The sequence below is a fragment of the Arachis hypogaea genome, chromosome 16 (genome assembly GCF_003086295.3).
Source record: "Arachis hypogaea cultivar Tifrunner chromosome 16, arahy.Tifrunner.gnm2.J5K5, whole genome shotgun sequence".
Classification (NCBI taxonomy): domain Eukaryota; kingdom Viridiplantae; phylum Streptophyta; class Magnoliopsida; order Fabales; family Fabaceae; genus Arachis; species Arachis hypogaea.
This window is the reverse complement of record NC_092051.1, coordinates 49,581,855-49,589,034: the sequence shown is the minus strand read 5'-3', so window position 1 is coordinate 49,589,034 and position 7,180 is coordinate 49,581,855.

Genomic DNA, 7,180 nt, shown 5'->3' with positions numbered 1-7,180 from the left:
GTGCAATTTCCTAAATCGTAGCATAACTAGATTATGCGCATCAAGTTTATGGCGCCGTTGCCGGGGATTGGTTTTCGATTGACAATTCTCCAATTGGAAGTTAACTAGATTGAGCAATTTTTCTTTTCTTTTGTTAATAGTTTTTGTTTCAGTTTATTACTGCTAATTTCTGCAAATTTTAATTTGTTTTCTTTGCTTATTCACTTGTTAGCATACTAACCACTAGCTGTTTGTGATATTGCCTCACTATGGGATTTCCACTATCTTTAGATGAGTATTGTTTGAGACTGAGCACATTGCAAAAAAGAAAGGAGTATCCATCATCTTTTGGTCAATCAAAATTCATGAGAAAATCTCCACCACCACAGAATGATTCATGTTATTATGCTCATGGTGGGTGGGAGTATCAGGAACAGGAAACGGGGTACTTCCCAGAGCCACAAAATGGTCCATGTTTTGGTGAATTTGATCACTACTCAAGTTGTGGCTGGGAAGATCAAAACCAAAGAGATTTCACTTATTCACACCCCATTCATCAAGAGCCATCACCTCTGAATTATCCAACCTCACCTCCTAGTTTTACATATCCAAATTCTTCATCACTTGAGCATTTCTCAGCACAAAATTCCTTCTCAAATTCATACAATTCATTTCACTATCCACAAGACTCATTCCACTACACACAAGAGTCATACCACTACCAACACTCCAACCAAAGACTCTATCAGCCCACACAAAACACATACTCCCAGCCACCATATCACAGCCAAGATAATCAACCTCATCAACCCAATCCGAACCAACAATTTCAAGATCAATTAAACAGGATAGAAGGAATGATTGCAACTATGGGCAGAGATGTGGCCGATTTGAAAGGCTTTAAGGAAGAAGTGATATCCAACTTACAAAATCAAGGTGCTGCCATTCAAAAGCTAGAAGCACAAATTGAATATCTATCAAAGCAAATCCCTACCCACAATTCTTCTAGTGATACCATGGCAAACCCAAGGGAGGAATCAGAAGAACAAGAAAGGGAGAAAGTCAATAAAGGGAGATCACACTCCAATGACACAGAGAGTTGCAAAGAGGAAGGGTTCATTGAACCACAAATTCAGGAAGCTTTTGATGAACAGGATACTCCAACTGTCCAACAACAACCAAGTTCTGAGATCAAGGATATAAAGGCAGTAGAAACAAGCACCAAAATGAGGATTGTGACCGAGACACAAAGGATCATATCCATGAAGAAGAGAAGGTCGAAGAACAATCCAACTCCTGAGCCAACAAGCAAGTTCACTCAAGCCAATCACAAGGGAAAGCTTGCTGGAAAGAAGCATTCACAACAAGGGGCACTAACTAGCTCCTTTATCCACTTGAAGTCATTCCTCTTAACAAACTGGAAGAAGAGGAAGAAAGTCAGGAACAGCATGTCAAGCTAATGACGTTAAAGAAGCGCTTGTTGGGAGGCAACCCAACCAAAGGTAGTTTTTCTCTTCTAGTTATTTCAATAAAAGAGTTAAGTAGATTTATCTGTATTGCAAGGAGCTAAGTTTGGTGTTGCACACCAAAACAATTCAAGGGTGAATGTGAGATTCTAAGTTTGGTGTTCCACCAAAAACTTCATTAAAAGCACATTTCTACCTCAGCATGACTAGTCACTAGCTCCAACCAATCAGGGAAACTACTTAACCAATAGTTTAATTTCTAGTTCATAGTTTCTTTTTCTAGTTCATAGTTATTTTCTTAATAAAAGCACATGAGGTTTTCTGCATATGATCCAAATTGCTACATATGGCAAGGAACTAAGTTTGGTGTTCACACACCAATCTAAGTTCAGAGGCCTACAAACATACATGCATGCTAACCAATTCTCAAAGTGCTTGGGGAACAAGCAACTTCTAATAGCTTTGCAGGAAGACAATCAATCTCATGGAAGGAATATACATCATCATCAAAGAGAACACCAAGGCTAGGAAGGATGATGAACAACAAAGAAGATGCTAAAAGGTTGTATTGTCACTTAATTGCTTGTACTTTGAATTGCTGATATTGGAAGTTTGCATGCACCCGTGCTTTAAGTTTGAGTCATTGCAGTTTTTGTTTGTCTGTTTGTTTAATTTCCAAATAAGTGATAGTCTAAGTGTCTGGATAAACTTCACTTGCTTAAATGTATGCTTGCCATGCTTGTTCTGTTTCCAAAAATAAAAGAAAAGTTTGAACAAAAGTAACTCAATTCCATTTGGTAAGAAATCAAATAAGATTAAGTGGTGGTATGCATGTTTGATTGAATAGTCAGCTCACTAAGAAATAAAGTTAGAATTGTCACTTTTAGTGGAAATTAGAATGCTGTCTATGGATCTTGATGAATAAATGTCTTTGGCCATGAAAAAGAAAGAAAAAGAAGAAGAAAAAGCCACTGAAAAAGGGCAACCAAAAAGCAAAAAAAAAAAAAATTGAGAAAATAAGCTAGGCACCAATGGTTTGAACTTCTGAGACAAATGCCTGTGGTGTTTATGTATTAAGGATATGCTTGGATGAATAGGTTCTGAGGAGTGTTTCAACACTTGGTAACTTGGGTTTACTAACCCGGGATTATCAACCAAAAGTCCATTATCAAGAGCAACCTAAATACAAAGCATTTAGTCACACAAAGAGGTGCTGAGCACCAATGTCTCAAGAAGAAATGTGAACTAAAATGCCTGTAGTGGATATGTGTAGTGCACTGATAAGAAAAAGAAAATGCCAAAGGCTTGTGCAACACATGACACTGAGCAACAAGGAGCAAATAAGCTCAAAGAAAAAGAAAAACAAAGAAAAGAAACTTGCCAAGGATATGTGAATAACAAGAGGCCATAGCAGTGTTTTAGTGGAAACATAAAAAGTGACATTCTTACCTAAGAAACAATAAAGTGATGCTGCAACAACTTTCTGCATGAACACCCCATTAATCAATGTCAATTACTTACTGATATGGCTAATGAATTTACCTTCTGTTTCATTCTTTCTTCTCAATAATTCAGAACTTGCTTAGGGACAAGCAAGTATTAAGTTTGTTGTTATGATGCCAAGGCATCTTAGGCTAGTTTCACTAGCATTTTTTATGTTATTTTTAGTTGTTTTATGCATTTTCTTGAGCCTTAAGTAATCATTTGGGCCAAATAGTCATGCTTGTCTTAAATCATTCAAACATGAAGATTTTTATGCAAATTCCATGAGTTTTTAGTTATATTCCTTGAATGCTATGAATGGAAGAATTCTCATGAATTTTAGCAAGACTTTGATGCAACTGTTTGGATGATTTCAGGGAAGAAGAGGCTAGGCAAGGAAGCAACAAAATCAATAAAGGAAGCTTGAATATCACATGTGGAGTTTAAGTTCCAGTTTAAGCCTAAACTGGAGCTTAAACGCCAAAAATCATGAAGGATAAGAAATGCTGGAAATGAAGTTTAACCTCCAGTTTGACCTCAAACTGGAGGTTAAACGCCAGAATGGAAGGTCTCACCAAAGAAGCATTTCCACGTTTAACCTCCAGTTTGACCTCAAACTGGAGGTTAAACGCTAGAATGATAATGCCACTCAGGAAGGAGTTCCACGTTTAACCTCCAGTTTGACCTCAAACTGGAGGTTAAACGCCAGAAGTGGGAATAGCACCAGGGAGCCATTTCCACGTTTAAGCTCCAGTTTGACCTCAAACTGGAGCTTAAACGTGTTCGACAGCCTTTCTCCTCCAGGGTTGCTCTCTCCATTTCCACGTTTAACCTCCAGTTTGACCTCAAACTGGAGGTTAAACGTGTTCGACACCTCCAGGGCTACCATTCTAAGCTTCCACGTTTAACCTCCAGTTTGACCTCAAACTGGAGGTTAAACGTGTTCGACCTCCAGGGCTGCCCTTCCTTTATCCACGTTTAAGCTTCAGTTTAACCTTAAACTGAAGCTTAAACGTGTTATATGGAACAGCTTGACCATGCCTTCTTCAAACATAAATAACTTGAGCTACAAAACTCCAAATGAGGTGATTCAAAATGCATTGGAAAGAAGATATCTAGAGCTTTCCAAGCATATATGGCATGCATGGTGGATACTAAAAATTGAGGGAGAAAACAGCCCCGTAATGTGCATAGAAGAGCATAGTACCAACATGCAATCAGGCCAGCTGACCTCTTCACCTTCTATGGAGTATAACTCGAGTTGTAGAGATCCAATTGAAGTGCTTTCAGTTGCGTTAGAAAGCTGACATCCATAGCTTTCCAACGAGGTATAATAGTCTATATTTGGCATCAAATTGGTAAGGTTGACAAGAGAACAAAGTGACGACTCAAGAAAGGGGGTGCAACATTTGAGTGTAGTTTAATGGATCATTATCCTTTTTGGATCAATTATGTCACTCAGCCCTTCAAGCAAGCAAGGCCCATCAACAACACCAAATCAAGGCCACAAGAATCATCTAGAATAGTTTATTTTCATTTGATTGTAATTTGCTTTAAATTTCATTTTCATTTTGTAATTTAGGGAGCCTATTTAAAGGCCTTAGTTTCTGCATTTGAGAGGGGGGGGATTGAAGGGGAATCCAGCCCCTGATGGGGACTGTTACTTTCACTTTTAGCTAGTTTTCCTTTTCTTTGTAATTGAATTCAGAGCTATGATTCACTAAACCCCCTTTCATTGGGTTAGGGAGCTCTATTGTAATTCAATGAATCAATAATAGTTTATCTTCTTCTTCAATCTTTTCTCTTGAATTTTGTTAGAAAGCTTCTCGATCTAATTCCATTGAGTAGTTGTCTTGGGAAAGAAACTACCCATACTTGGAATCCTTCGGAGCCTTGGGAAAGGAATGGAGGATTCATGCTAGAGAAGCTTTCTCACAGTGAATTGGATTGGGGTTTGGATGGATATTGTGACATGTAATCCTACCAAATTGTGGTTCATGAAATTGTGTGGTATAATCAGTGATCAAGCATCATCTCTTCTTATGAACATTTAAACCAAGGGATTGGGAATTTGTTTGTTTTTAGAGAGAATTGGTGAGCCAAGGGATTGGGATCCAATCATATAAGATTGCCAAGCAAAATTCAATGAATGCATTGATTGAGGAAGAGATATACATGTTTTGATTCGGAGATTTCAATATCTCCTAAACCCAATGAATTCCCCATTTCTGATTTCCACTTTCTCTTTACATTCTGCAACTCAATTCATGCAATCACCCCCATTCCCTTTTAATTTCAGCAATTTAGTTTCTGCTCTTTAATTCATGCAATTTATGATTCCGCCATTTCAATTCCTTGTCATTTACTTTTCCCCGCCAATTTTACATTCCACAATACTCATCTCAATCTTGATTCCGCTCAACTAGAACACACTTCTAATCCGAATTGCTCACTCAACCAATCCTTGTGGGATTCGACCTCACTCTATTGTGAGTTTTTACTTGACGATAACCGGTGCACTTGCCGGAAGGAATTTTGCCGATCGTGCAATTTCCTAAATCGTAGCATAACTAGATTATGCGCATCAATAGGTGCAGAAAGTATTTGTGTCAGAATTACTGTTAGTTGTGGGTGATGCAATATATCAAACAGTTAGTGGGTTAGCAAACAGAATTGAAAATAACAAAGAAGAACAAAAGAGTAGACGGAGAAGGGAAGAAGTTTAACTAAAACAAAAAGTAAATCACTCAAACAGAAAATGAAATTCACAAAATAAAAATGCTCAATCTAGTGATCTTCCAATTTAATCATTGTTGATGCACAATCAATCCCCGGCAACGGCGCCATAAACTTGATGCATAAAAAACTTATCTCACAACAAATCTCCCTTCGGCAAGTGTACCGAATTTGTCGTCAAGTAAAAACTCACAATAGAGTGAGGTCGAATCCCACAGGGATTGATTGATCAAGCAACTTTAATTAGAAGAATGTTCTAGTTGAGCGAATCCAGAATTTGGGTTGAGAGTTGCAGAAAATAAAATGGTGGGAATGTAAATAACAGAAAAGTAAATGCTAGAATTAAAGGACTGAAAGCAAATGACTGAAAGTAAATTGCAGAATTGTAAATGAGAATGGGGGATTTGCTCATAAAAGTAAATGGCAGAAATTAAAGAGAATGGGTAAGATCAGAGATGGGGAGTTCATTGGGCTTAGGAGATGTTGCCATTCTCCGAATCAAATTCATTTTCATCTCTTCCTCAATCAATGCACTCATTGATCTCCATGGCAATCTTAAGTGATTGAATTACAATTTCTTGCAATTCAATCTCTCAAATCTTGATCAATGCCCAATTCCTTGGTCAATTGCTCATGAGAAGAGATGAAGTATGGTCACTGATTATACCACATGCATTTCCCAAATCAAGTATTGAGAGGGTTATAGTCACATACCCATCCAAACCCAATTTGGTCCAGCATGAGAAAGCATTTCTAGCTTGATCTCTTCATTCCTCTTTCAAGGTTCAAAAGAGATCCAAGTTTGAATAGCTTCTCTTCCAAGATAACTACTCAATTGAACGAAGATCGAAAGCTTTCAAGTAAAATCAAGAGAAAAGATAGGAGAAGAATAATGAAAATTAGTATTGATCCATCAAATTACAACAGAGCTCCCTAACCCAATGAAAGGGGTTTAGTTATTCATAGCTCTTGAAAATGAAAACAAAGATGGAGAATACATCATAAAACTAGAAAATTCAGAGAAAGTAAAATACAGAGAGTAGTTCTCTTTTTCCAGCCTCCAGAACTCTTTTTTTACAATTCAAAGCTACTCCTATATATATGACTCTTCTCAGCTTCTAGTTTACTCTTCAAGTCTTAGGCCTTTGGATCTTGAGTTTGAAGCAGTTCTTTTCTTCATTTGGGCTTGGCTTTACTTGCAGAGAGAAAGTGCTAAGTGGGCAGAGACTTCAGCTCAGGGCGTTAGGGGTGTTAACATTTAGTGAAAGTATAAGTTCGAGAACGTTAGTGACACTTAACATTTTCACTAATGTTCCAATGTACCCCTTTGCCTTACGTTAGAGCCCACGTTAACTATGTTAATGTGGCTTCTAACGTGGCCTTGCCAAACTTCGAGAACGTTAGTGACACTCAACATTGTCACTAACGTTCCAGTGTGCCCCTTTTTGCTTCACGTTAAAGCTCCACGTTAACTAGGTTAACGTGGCTTCTAACGTGGCCTTGCCAACCTTCGAGAA